The 14,656-nt window shown below is 40.8% G+C and overlaps 1 protein-coding gene across 2 annotated transcripts in view; it reads left to right on the top strand.

Annotated features, from left to right (window-relative positions):
- Positions 1–14,656, top strand: part of POU6F2 (POU class 6 homeobox 2) — a 377,784-nt gene that overhangs the window by 243,370 nt on the left and 119,758 nt on the right. The gene's annotated exons all lie outside the window — the stretch shown is intronic.

Below are 14,656 nucleotides of genomic sequence, written 5' to 3'. Positions count from 1 at the left end.
ACAGGGCTGTGGGTTTGGAACATGTGTTAATCGCATCATATAGGGGAATCTTATAACTTCGCATATGTTTTTGCCACATATATTTTATCAGGACAATACTGACCTGGAAATTATGACTTTTTAAATGATACCTTACAAGGCATATCTTATACAACGATTATTACAATGGTGTGTAGGGTGTGAGTACAGTGGTGTATTCTGTCACAGAGACTGCTGGAGCCTTGTACTCCCAAAGATTTGGCTCTATGCGGGAGGAAGGGCAGGTCAGCTAGTGGTGGTGCTAGCCATAGCTTTTGCTGCTGAGGCTCTTCTTCTTCTTCCAGAAAGCTGAGACCTTCTTGAAGAGCCACTCCCCCAGGATATTCCCTAGAAAACTCCAGCTCACAAGGTGCTCCTGGAAGGGAAGTAAAGGAGGACAGTTGGGGCATTGAGCCCTGGCTCTGTACCAAGAGCAGAGAGCAAGCTTGGATACAAAACCAAAGAGAGCCATATTAAGTTCAGCTTCACTGAAAACACACCAGTGGAAAAAAACCCAGGGTTGCCAAATCGGAAAAGTTTAAAATTGACAAAGGAAGAAATGTTCCTTTCCAAGCTTCTGCACAGGCTATTAAAATCAACAGAGTAAAAACAAAATGCCTGGCATTGCAGCTAAAGAGAACCGTTTTCATCTATTTTGTTAAAAGTTGGCAAAACAAATCTGACGTAGCGGTTTCAGATGTTTGCGTGTGCTCATGGTGTATCTTTTGCTTCCTGCATCCCTATCATAGTTCACATGGTTTGAAATACACTTTAAACCTTTGATTTTTAATTTTAAAAGTTAATATAAGCAAACCAAGAAACGTTGTAAAATTGTGTCTTGTATCCAAGTTGAAATTTGTTCATAAAAATCCTTTCTTTTGCACTGTGTAGCAGCAGGGGCCTTTTATTTAAAAACACTCCATTTCGATACAGACAGTATCTTCATTCTAAAATGGCATAATAATAATAATGAATCTCCAACATTTATATTGCATTTTTCATCTATACTTCTCAAAGGGCTTTCCTAATGAGGGTAAGTAATCACTCCCACTTTTACAGACGGGGAAACTCCAGAACAGAGAATTCCCCCTAAGTAACAACACCCAACTAAAAAATGTTAGTAACTTCTTCAACCACATCCAGTATTCTAGTAATTGTCAAAATCTCCTGAACTCTCTACAATTTAAAGTTAAATCTTAACCTTTCTTTTGGAAAAATCCTAAAGAGTTGGATAGAAAGTTGTAACCTTTCTCTTGGATTTTTGAAACATTCTACAGGATTATGTGCCTGCTAATATCCTCTGTAGGATGGCTAAAAAAAACTATAGACCAGCTATATTTCTCTTTTCAATTTTATAAATTCTTAGAGTAATTTCTACAGAATATTCAATTTGTAATGGTTTCATGCCTATTAAATTCTATAGGACTTTTCTGTAAAAAGGATTGAATTCACAGAATAGGTTTTTAATATTCATTTTGAGGTTAGACCAAAACCAAAATTTTAATATTTATTAGCAGCAGTAATGTGTTTATAGGTACACACTATGGCTGTTAATAAACCCATGGTTTATAGATATATGTGTGTGTGCATTTGTGTGTGTGTGTGTGCATGCCTGGGCCATTTGTCTGATTGTTCAAGAGGGAGGGGTAGAGGCTGCTCACAAGTGACACAGCAATGAGCAGAATGTTTTCAGACTGCAGCTAGTGCTTGAGTAATCGGCAAAACACATACAGCTGGTAGGGTTTAAACACTTAATTAACTATTATCCTAACTATTAAATTAAGCCAACAGTGCCTAAAGGAGTGCATTAGGGATTAGCTCCCTGTGAGCTACATGGAGCATTCGATTTTGCCTCCCTCACATTGGGCGGTGCTATATTCCACAAGTAGTCCCATTGATTTGCATAATAAGGTACCAATCAGCACATATAAACAGCAAAAAGCTTACCCCCTGAATTAGTACACTGGACAGTAATAATGAATGGTTTCTCATTCAATTTGCAAGCCTGCTATCTGTGTTCAAATTTTTTTCCCTTCCAAAAATGCCCTTCAAAAATGAATGGATTATTAACTGAAATGTCTTTTATTAAATGTTTGTGTAGCCCTTTTTATTTATAAATGCTTAATCAGTTGCTGTGGGAGAAACTTGTAGATTAACTGCAAAGGGAAGATTTAACTGCATGTAATGTCTTTCAGTTCATCCAAATTCCTCATAGCTTCTTTGTCGTATACCAGGGAACTAAGCCAAATAAGATACAGAATAGCACCCAGGGTTAAATGTCACCTTTCATACATGAGGAATCCTGATTAGAGCTAGACAAATAGATTCTTCGGTTTATTGGCAATTTCAAATAGTTGGGGGGGGGGGGGAATTTCAGATCAAATGAAAAATGTTTTTTTTCCAGAATTGTCAGTGAATCAAAAAGAAAAAAATTGTTTTAGGTTGAACACAATGTTTTGTTTCAACAAAATTAATATGTCTCATATGGATTTCAAGTATTTTTATACATTGCATTTTTAATAAAATTAAAGGAAATTTTAAAATCAAAAATGTATTATTTGGAACAAACATTTCAGGGAGGGTTGAATTTTTTGTTTTTAAAAGGACAATTCAGTAAAATCAGTGTCACTGAATCTGCATTTTTCACAAAAAAAAGTTTCAACCAAAAAACTTTGTCCAGCTCTAATCCTGACAGGCTTTACAAAGCAATGAATTAGGTATTGCAGTGACTATGTAGACAAATGCAGCAGCCATTCTGGGCTCCCCAGCATTCACACATTCTAATCTTACTGAGAGAAGGAAGGTTGGACAAAACACAGGGGCTATGTCCCACACTTTTTGAAAAGGCTAAAGTGTGTCTGTGGGGCACAGCTCAGAGAGGGGCAATGCAAAAACACTCCTAGGGGGAGCACTGGGAGGCAGAACATATCCATTAACTCCATAGTGCACAAGAGGGACCATGCCTTATACTACACTCCTTTGTGGGGAGCAGACTGCTTTTCCATGCCCCATAGTCAGGTGCAGTGGGGCAGAACCATAGGCTGCCTCTTTCTGGCCACCTTAAGAGCACCCTGTACCTCCAGCAAGCAGACAGCTGCAGGGGGACTGAAACTCTGTCTGTCCTTCTGCAAGCCACACCAGGGGTCACTGCTCCCAACACCCTGCCACCAGTGGGCCACTCACCCACTAGGCAGCTGTGTGAGGACCAGGTAGAATCAGGCCAGCATCTTTAACTTCCACCCCAAAGGTGACCATATACAAGCAGAAAGAGACAAATCCTATCCAAACAAAAAAAGGACTAAGCCATTACGTTTACAGTAATATCAGTTGTGTCTACCTTAACTGATGGCTGCCCTACTGGACACTGATACAATAAATTCCTCCTGTTAAAACAAAAATTCCCACTACTGTGTTCATTTGTACTTATTTCAGTAGCAGAAGCACTTATTTTGGCAGTAAGAATAATACCCTATATTTGCCAAACAAAGTTAGGTAGGTAGAGGCATCTAGGGGTGCAGAGAATATTCACTATTGTTTGAGAAGTGAAGCAGGGAAGATAATGAGGAACCAGGGGTCAGGTAGAAGCCAGGCATGACAGTGCTCTGCTGAGTACTGAGTGCTGAGTACCCAAATATCTTGCTGGGGGGGGGAGGAGCCCAAAGAGGCTTGAATTCAGTTTTCCACCCCTTAGCTTTATATCCACTCTCACGTTATTGTAAATAAAGTCATGAGCAATAGTTCCTTTTACAGAAGAAGAGGAGTGGCCAGCAACAGGGTCCAGAACTGCTGTTGCACCAAGTGCTAGACTTTGTTTTTAATCTATTTAGAAATGAATAAAATAAACAGGAGAGAAAAAATAATTGGGCCCCTTACACCTACCAAGGAATTACTGCAAACAACAAAATCAGCTGATAATGTTGCTGGTAATATTTTGAGGAGGCAGGGGTGGACCTAGCCCCTAAACAAAACGCTTCTTGCATTTGCTCGCCTTGTTTTCATTTGACATAGAATCGTAAATGAAATGAACCAAACAAGTGAACAAAGCTGAAGAAAACAAGATAAAGTTAGTAACTGGCAGACAGACTCATTTTGTGGGGCAGCAATGAGTGAGTATATAATCAGGCAGGTCCCGCGATGAGTCTGGGACTCTCAAGATCTGGATTCACTTTCTGGCTCTTTCACAAACTTCCTGTGTAACCTTTTGCAAGTTATTTAATCTCTCTGTGCTTAATCCCCCACCTGTAAAAGAGGGAAGTTATACTTCCTTTCTCTGACTTGTCTGCCGAAATTACAAGTTATTCACTGCAGGTATGGACTATATACAACTATGTGTATGTACAGCACCTAGCACAATGTGACCCTGATCTCATCTGAGGACTGTAGTAGCACAAATAATAATTAATACTGAATGATCATGAGACTGTTCTTCATTCCTGTTCTGATTTTTTAATTGAATTAATTGTGTAGTTGTCATCAGTGTAATAGGTTTGATCGTGCAATGTGCTGAGCATCTCCTGAATGATGCAGAGTGCCCTCAACTCCTGTTGACTTCAGTAGGATTTAAGGGCACTCAGCTTCTTGCAGGACTTGACCCTATGTTCTTCTGGACAGAAGAAGAATAATACCATATTTCCTTTTTGTTTTACTTTATTCTTTTGCCCAGCCTGCCGCATTGCTTTTAATTTTACTTTACATTGGAAGTGGGGGGCAGATGCAAAGGAAGTTAGATATTATAATGGGGAAAGCGCAGCTCTGTGTTGATGAGTCTGGACCCAAATCCAAGACCTGAATGGCTAATTTAGTTGCATAGCTCTAAAGGGGAAATGGAGCTGCCTCTGTCAGTTTTGCATCTGTGCCTCCCACTCGCTGTTGATGCTTTACTGTCTATAAGGAACGGAACACTTTTGGACCAGTGTTTTCCCTGATTCTTGTTACACACACGTTCTTGCCTTCTTCCTTTATTCAGTGACTTGCACTCATCATTGTTAAGCCTACTTCTCTAGCCACTTGGAATTTGGACCTTGGAATGCAATACTCAGTTTTTTCAAACTTGAAGAGTTCTGAATACATACATGGAGTTGTCTCATGTCTCCTAGCTATTTGACTAGACAAAATCAACACTGCCAGTGTCTCTGTAGGAGTGTCAGAGCATATAATATATTAGAATCTAGCCACTCCATATTAAAACATGATTATTATATATTTTTATTGTAGTAGCATTTGGAGGCCCTGAAGGTCATGACTAGGGCCCCATTGTACAACCTCCTAATCAGAGCCCGTCCCTGAAAGCTACTTAACACACACAGAATGAAAGAAAACCAGTGACAGCACACACATTTAAACAAAGATCCACATACTCAAGTATTTCTTTCAGAAGCTTCCTATATTGACAATAGGAAATGACAGAGAACACCGATATAATGAAAGTCTGTTAGATAAAAGCATCTCATTATACCAAATCATCTCTGAGGCACAGTAGCCTCTGCTACATATCTTGGTCAAGGCTGGTGGGAAGTGATACCCTCCTTTGTCATTCCCAGGACTCTTCCACTAGCTGAGCTTCAAGGCCAACCTTTTAAACCCCCAAACACTTTGATCTAGTGTTCCATTGTATTGTACAAAATAGTATGTTTTACTTACGGTAACTTCACCTTTAGTTAAGGAAACATGATTCACTTCAAAGACTTTCTTTGGAGAGACTTCTAATAATTTCTGATGTTCAAAAGAAGCAATACTATGGGTGCACCTGGATAAATATTTCTTTGTCAGGAGACCCTTGTGCCATAGACAAGTACAGAACTCCCAGCTGCAGGAATACTGTCCATAAGAATGCAAAATCCTCTTTTAGAATTTCCAGACATCTCAACGAGTCCCTCTTGCTATGGCCCTTGTACCAACTCTATTTCCACTGCTCCTGCCAGTGGAAATGGCCATGCACCCACGGGACTACGGACCCAACTCTGCATTTCCAGGAACTCAAAACTGGATTCTGCACGATCCTTCCCAAGCTCCCACAGCATAGTATGGTATGGCACTGTACTGCATCCACCACAAGCTAGTGCCTTCAAGGCACATTCTGGCCTGTAGTCTTTATAAATGCCATGGGGATTTAGACCTCAGAGCCACATCAATATTATAACATGGGAAACAGACAAGTAGCAAAAATTATAAACTACAAGCGATAGTATTAAAATCAGTACATGGTTTGTGTGTGTGTGCTGCCCACTCATTGTCAGGGAGTCTATTGGGAGCCATCATCATCATCATCATCTGGTCAGCAGAATGTTTTTTTTTCAAATTTAATTTCTTTCATTTCAGTCCCTTGTTTTCCAAAATAAATGAGTTCAACGTGTGAGCTATTTGCAGTTTGACAGCAAAGAAAAACACTACCCATAAGGTCATAGGCATTGCTATATTGGATCAGACCCATGGTCCAGTGTCCTGTTTCTGACCGTAACCAGCTCCAGATGTTTCAGAGGAAGGTTCAAGAAAGCCTGCAGTAGGCAGATGTGTAATAATCTGCCCCTCCCAAAGGTCTCAACCTAATCCCTAATAAGCTATGTCTACACTTACAGCAGCATGTAGAGTACATACATGACATGCCCTCCTAGCACAGGTATAAATAGCAGTATAGATGGTGAGTCACAGTGTAGGTGAGTAGAATACAGACACCGCCAGAACCTTTGGGTATGTGCCCTACATGGCTGTCTCTGCGCCCAAACAGTGCCTCCCATGTTTGGACTGCTATTTTTAGCAGTATATTTTCCCCTTGTCTCCCCAGTGCTGGAGCCTTTCCCCACTGCATCCCTCCTGCCAGAGACCTGCATTGACGCAAGTAGCTACACACTGCAGTGCGGACATAGCCTGCTTTTCATTGTGGCATCTAGCTGCACGTACCTATACATGCTGCCACTGGTGTAGGCAAAGGCATAATTAGAGATTGGTTTTATCTCCCTTACAATAAACTTCATTAGCATTAACATTATAACTCTATATATTCCTTTTAACCATATAATGGCTTATTAAAGTCTAATTCCTCCAGCTTGTTCTTGCCTTTGGGCATTGTAAATAGGTTAATGCAATTTTTACAATACTCTCAAGGAACTTTACTCTCAAAATGTTGTCATAAACCAGGAGAAAATAACGTCTAGATTATCTCAAAGCAGGAGCGATTCCAAATACATTTTCCCTACCGCCTAGTCACACCTCCCCATCTAGAACTTTTTTGATGATTCCAGTGTATTATTGTACATCTTAAAGTTTGGTAGGGGAAAATGTCAGGTTTATTTAATACAGTGGTCATTTTTCAGGGAAGTTCCACTATACATCAAAATCCTGAGACACCACAGGCACCTGATAAATTATGATGGTTTTCTCCGTAATACTTCCTTTTTATTGCCTATATTCTTTAAAGTGAATTTAGTGTTCCTGCAAGATCCTGAATTTGACAATGGTGGAAAGTGAAGCCCTCTGCATATCTGCAGAGTTGGTACAACAAGAGCATTGGCAATGCAAGCTTTCCCCCTCTGCCCTGCCTTCACCTTGAGGGTTCTCCTTTAGGCATGAGCAGATGACTTGGTCTCCTTCCTCTTTCAATCCTTAGTCTCTTGACTGAAACTGCAAATAAAGGTGTCAATTGGTGACACCTATAGTGGTGTTTTTTATGATGTTGCCGCTTAGTATTTTTGAGACCGTCAATGCATTACGTAGAAGCTACTTAGTGACATTATTGCAGATGTAAATAGTATATATACAAGGTGATGCCCAATTCATTTTATATAAAGTAGGGCACCCTGAAACCATCAGAATCAAATGACTTTGTTCCCTGTATTGACGCAGGCTGGATTTGAACTGGTGATTTAGAAGTCTATTACTATTAGTAGTAGTCTATTACTAATCTCTTGAGCCATTATGTGCCACCCTTTCCTTATTTATTTTTTTTTTTTACCAATGCTAACATAAATAGAACAACCCTCACCTCCCCCTCAAAAGGAAAATCCAAGCATATGCAAAAAATAAAGTGGGTAGGTGGCTAACCCACCCCTCACTATCCCTAGTAGGAAAGAGGGTAAACACGGGCCTGCATTAGACTATTCAGTGTGTGCATTCAATCTTTAGAAATCTGTTTCAAAGAAGATATAGCTCATTAAAAGAGAAACAACAGGAAAAAGCAGGACATGTCAACTCAGACACAAACCCAGATGCTTAAGTTAGTTACACTTTTTAGTTTGAGGCAATGTAAATCCATTCTCTATTATTGGAGAAGTGGAAAAAGACATTAGCCTCTAAAAGCAGCTAGAGCTGAGTTCTGTGCTCAGTCATACCGGAAAAGGTATAATGTATGATTTTCTCTTTTTGTCCATTGTACATCGCATTACATTTTAGTCAATTGTACATCACATCAAGGCACTGTATAACATCTGTGCAATTATGCAAATATGAGGCTTTAGGGAAAAGTAACAATAAAGTATTCCTTCAAACTCCCACAATCCCTTTTTCCTCTTCTCTCTCTCTCTCTCTCTTTCTCGCTCGCTCTAATCAGATAATATGTGGAGTTCATCCACAAGAACAAATTCAGAATACAAATTGAATTGCAAGAGCTCTAATTTGATTTTAGGATTAGGCTTGAGAGATCTTTGGATTCTGAATTTATATTGTGAATGGGATGTTAAATATGGGTCTGGATCTGAAAATAAATAAAATTAAGCTTTTGTGGTTTTGTTAACTTTTTTTTTCAGTTGCTAGGAAAAAAATATTTATAAATTTTTCTTTTGCTATTGTTGACACTCAGAGACCTTCTTTTTGCCTGGACTTTTGCAGAAACATTCTAACCATGACAAATGAGGCACCACTCTTGCTCCCACTGAAGTCAGTCCAAGCAGAACTGGGACCGGAGCATGTATAGTAGGTGCCATGACTGCCTTAATTTTTCCTGCTACAGCCGTGAATCAGACCTTCTCTCTGTTAGACTCATGGAGCAGAATGAATCCCTGGTGTAAATTCATTGCCTTCAGCATAGTTATATCAGGGGTGAATTGGACCCAATGCATCATCTTTAATGGCTAAAGTCACCTGCCAGTTTCCTACATGGGTGATACGTGGATGAACGGGAGAGGTGGAGAAGCATGAAAGGGCCTTCCCCACTCCCCACCTTATGCGAACAACATAAGGGCCAAGAAGATTATGTTGGCGCAAAGGGAACTGGGAGGGGCATGGAGAAGCCTAGCCCATGACCTCCCTCTGCACTAGAGTGAAACCATTAAGGGATGTAGTAGCGGGGGCACTGGGCAGATCAGAAAAGCAAGGCATGGATGCTCACCCCGGCACAGCCTGACTCCACAGCACCCCTTATTTTGAGCTGTGCTGAGCAGGTACAAGTCTGTCCCTAAATATTTTTTCTATCTTATAGAGTTTTTGTGTTAGCCTTTCAGATAAAGTGGTGATCACTGAAACGTGTGACCCCCTCCCCCCAGGAGATTTACCAGGGGCCTGCAACAAATAAGAATCCATCATAATTGCCACACACACCAGTTCTGCACTAGAGTGTCTGCAACAGTACCATACACATTCGTAACTAGTCTGTAGCATGACAAGATCATACTGTGCTCACAATGGAGACACTCAAGTTAGAAAGCCAGCTTGTTTCTTTTTGTCTATAAGCATAAATACATGTTACCAGCTTCCTTTTCCTAAAGGACTGGAACTGATTCCTTAGATTCATACATAACATCAATTCAATACGTATTTTTCATTAATAGAATTTGAGATGAATTCCAGTTCCCATGGGTTTTCCTCCTCCTTGTTTACAGTTTAGATACAATATGGAAAATGTTAGCCCATTAAACTTATCTCTCCCTTAAAATGATGCATTTTACTGTTTCTTTGTTGAATGATAGAAAAAAGGGATCTTCTTCAGGACGCTTTTTGCAGAGATTTGATTTTGTTTATCTTAGATAAAATATACAATTCTGAAGAAATAAATTAATACTTCACACTTATTGCCAAAGTTCTAGCCAATAATTAGCACAAAAATCATCATAAGCTTCCTGTGAGGTAGGTGAATACCTGTTATGTTTTACATGTCAATAGAGAGCGGCTTAGTGTGCAGCGTAGACATCCCTGAGTGTATATCGACACTGCAAAAAAACCCAAAACCAAACAAAAACGCATCAGTGAGTCTCAGAACCCAGGTTAACTGACGTGGGTTGCAGGGCTCATACTACAAGGCTAAAAATAGCCATGTAAACGTTCTCACTTGGGCTGGAGCTCAGGCTCTGAGACCCTCCTCTATTGCCGGATTTCAGAGCCCAGGCTCCAGCCCTAGTGGGAACACCTACACTGCTATTTTTAGCCCTATACTGTGAGCCCAAGTCAGTTGACCAAGACTCTGAAACTCTCTGCCATGGGGGAGAGGAGTAGGAGGGTTTGCAGTGTAGATGTATCCTGAGTGGCTTACCCAAAGCCACACAATGAATCTGCTGTCAAAGTGGGTGCTAGATCTGGCATCCAGTCCCATGCTCACTCCTCATCACACTGCGTCTCACAAACTGCGTATGTAGTATAAACAGTGGGGTTTGTCATGTATTTATTGCTTTCAATTAAATCATGTAGTTTGTCTACGCTCCTTCGCTTTTATGACTTGTATACCTGTCTGACATTTGTCACTTTCTTCAGAGCTTGGAGCCTGATGGGATTTCAGATGATACAAGAGCAGTGTCTGTTTCCAAGAGTCCTTCCTCCAATTCCACATCTGTTTGTTAGTCAGTGAAAAAGTTGTTTATCATCATCATATTAAAAAAAACAAATCCCTACTTTTACCTCTTCATATAAACATAATTTATAACTTAAGTGTTATTTCAGAGAGGATTTGTACAGCGCTCTTCCAAACAGGCAAGAATTTATCTGAATAGCTCGTGTGATGGCAGGCAATGCCTGAACCCTTTATCTGGAAAGCTATCTCCCTCTCTGACCACCTCCCACACCACCAAGGACAAATGGGCTTCCATTCTAGTGTTGAATGACACAGGCATATTGACCAGTTCTGAATCAAGAGTTTTCTAATCAAGAGGCTGCTGACTGGAAAGCTTTTGCAGGGAAGCCCCAATATCCGTTCAATCTTTGACAGTTTCAGGTGGACCTGAAAAAAAAACCCTCAAGTCAAAGTCAGATGCACTCATCTTCTCAAGGCTCCACCTGCCTGATTAACCCTATTCATTCAGACTGCCAATAGACAAACAGAGTAAGAGCCTCCTGCCTCCTCCGTCTCCACTTGTTTCTACCCCATCCCATCCCGAGGGCGAATAAAGTGTCAAATTCTATGGGAGTATCATAGAGTATCTGTCACAGGTATTTATATGGTTACGATTACCATAGTATCTGAGTGCCTCTGAATCTTTAATGTCTTTATCCTCACAATACCCCTGTGAGGCAGGGAAGTGCTATTACGCCCATTTTATAGGTGGGGGACTGAGTCAAGAGAGACTCAGTGACTTGCCCAAGGTCACACAGGAAATCTGTGGTGGGACAGGGTATTGAATCTGGGTCTCCTAAGCCCAGGCTAGCGCTGTAAGCACCAAACATTCTTCTCCAGTGTGATACCTTTATTCATGTTGAATGGCATCAAAATCTGGCCCTAAGTCACAAGGTGTAAGACAAGAGGGGGATTTGGTTGGTTTTATGGACTTTGTCTCTATTATTTGGGTTAAGGAGAAGGGAGGACATGAAGGTAGAAATGTTTGTAAAATAGAAAAATAAATTGTACTGTTTTTCAGAATATGCCATCAAGAAAACGCTTTAATGAAGATTTAATTTGAAACAGTACAGTGCTGAAGCTGGCCTAATGCATAGCTTGTTAATGGAAGTGGTGCAAACAGGAAGACATAAGCTGCTTGGCTAGCCATTCCATCAAATTAAATTACTTCTTTGCAGGGTTTGAAGTCACTGCTTTAGTCACAAGCGACACATTCCTTTCAAGAAGATTCATAGATTTAAAGAAATTTTACCTCTTCAGGTGTTTCTCTCCTAGGTTTAAGCAAACAGTTTAACATCAGTTCTATTATCTGTTTCCCAAGAGCGTGTGCTGTTACTTCAGTTGCACTTCTCTCACTGGCGACAAGTCACATTTCATTAAAAGAAGCATTTTGAAATTAAATAATATGCTCTGTGAGGAAAAAGATTAATATTAAAATATTAGTATTCCAGTTGTTTTGCGTTACTCAGTCGCAAAAACATATCCTTGTAATTTGAGCACTGTACTGAACCTTCCCCTTCATTTGTTTTATGTTGAATATTTTCATTTCTTTTTGTGCCTTTCTTTTCTTCACTGCCCTGCCCTGCCTGTGCTCCCAAGTGACTATTTGAGACCTCCAGGTAATGCCACTTTTAACTTTAACAATGCATCTTGTTGTATTTCTTTTAATGTTACCTTTTTCACACTTTAAACTTTCCAACCATAAAGCAAATTTAGGACAACTCTGTTGTTACACATTCATATGGTCAGAACCATATGAATCCCCGCATCATACTATCTCCATCTTTCCTTGTTCCCAAATGTGTTACTAAAAAGTGTGGTTTTACCATTATTTTGCTTTCCAGACACACTTTAAAAAATTTCTTCTAGAGTAAAATCACAATATTTGGGGCTTTGTTTAGCCTTCCAAGGCAAGGTTGTGGCTCACTCTGTCCACCTGCACAATAGGGTAAGGATATGTAAACTACATCCTTATTCCTCTGTATGGGCTACACACATCATAGGTTATAGATAGGGCCTTACCAAATTCACAGCCATGAGAAACACGTCACGGACTGTGAAATCTGGTCTTTTGTGTGCTTTTACCCTATACTATACAGATTTCATGGGGGAGACCAGTGTTTCTCATATTGGGGGTCCTGACCCAAAAGGAAGTTTCAGGGGGGTCACATGGCTATTTTAGTGGGGTCCTGGTATTGCTACCCTTACTTCTGCGCTGCCTTCAGAGCTGGGGAACGGCAGCTGTTAGCCAGGCACTCAGCTCTGAAGCCAGCCTCCCACCAGCAGCAGTGCAGAAGGGTAGCCGTACCGCAACCCCCCTCCCTACAATAACCTTGCATCCCTTGGCCTGCACCGCTTCCCGCAGCCCCCATTGGCCTGGAGCAGCGAACCGCGGCTAGTGGGAGCTGCAATCGGCCAAACCTGCGGACGCGGCAGATAAACAAACCGGTCCAGCCTAGCAGAGGCTTTCCCTGAACAAGTGGCAGACTGCCTTTGAGAACCACTGATCTAGCTCATGGTTCTGTTTTCTAAGTGGTGGGAGCATACAGTTACTGCTCCCGGTTGATGTGTCTTGCCGGGTGTATTGTAAGCCCCTTTAATTTGATGGTAGCTCTCTATTTTTATTTTGTCATTTTAGCTTCCATTAAATACTTGCTTGTTTTCCTCTCCAACAGCCCAGTAATAGGAACATTTTGGCAGCAGCATTCCTTATTCTCCACATTCTCCACTTTCAATTCTCCCATCTCATCTTGTTAATATTTGCACCATCTTCCCAGTCACATGTCCTTTGTTTTGTTCATCATCACTTGCTGTGTTCAGCAGTTACCCTAAACAGACTTAGGCATCTAAGTAAATAGTAGTAAATATTTATATCTTTATAGCACCCAGAGTCTATAGTCGGGTTTTTTCAACTCAAGCTTTTTCACATCTTACATCCAGAACAGGTGTTGAATTTGCTGTTATCTCAGAAATCATTTTCCTTGCAACTTAGGTTGGTGAGTGACTCCTTCTCTTCCAAGTCCTCACTTTCCCTTGATGTAGCTGCAGTTTAATTTCCTTTTCAGTTTGCTTTTGAGGTGAGTCATACATAGATGACGGTAGTTCATGTAAATACACGTTAGCCACTTGATTCTCTTTGTTGATTGAAGAATAACTGTATATTATTGCAGATAAATTAGGAATATAGGAATGGGGTGATTAAAGGCTCTTCCCATATGCTGCCCACTCCACCATGCATCCTATGTGGTTTATACTTCCCTGCTCTTCCTCACCCATTTCTTTTGTTTTATGCCACTTTACCCACACAGTGACTTCAGAAATCTCTCCAAAACCTCAGTGTCGTTTGTAGTGTATACATACCTAGAGAGCTGGAATAGGGCTATCAGCATGAAAAGAAAGCTGAATCAACTTTCTTTATTTGACAGATCTACAACTGAACCTGGTAAACAATGTTTCTTGCCATGAAATGTAAATTATATTTCTAAATAATAGGCTTGATTCACTCCAAGGTTACTTTGACTTCCACTGGTACAACCCAGGATGGAGCTTCCTGATGGCAACAAGACCCTCTAGAAGGTGGGCTGTAGCAGTGAATGACACTTACAGCCTCCTATCCATTGGGCTCCTGCCGCCAGCCAGTACAGCTCCAAAAGTGATGGATGAGCATAGGTAAATGGACTCTTGGGACATGTGCTGATTCAGTGAATCTTCTGGGCAGCTGCTGCTGACACAGCTTCTATGAAGCCCTGCTTGCAATTTAATATTGCCCTCCTCATAGGAAGTCCCCAATGCAAACACTGTGTGCCCTCCTCCGTGTCTGGATTCCCATTTGACTAAGGTGGCCCTGCTGGCACTAGGAGATACCATGTGTTCTTTGTGCCAACAGGG

This window comes from Caretta caretta, chromosome 2, assembly GCF_965140235.1.
Source record: "Caretta caretta isolate rCarCar2 chromosome 2, rCarCar1.hap1, whole genome shotgun sequence".
NCBI lineage: Eukaryota > Metazoa > Chordata > Testudines > Cheloniidae > Caretta > Caretta caretta.
The sequence above is the reverse complement of the archived record's forward strand: the minus strand, read 5'-3'. Positions and strand labels throughout refer to the sequence as shown.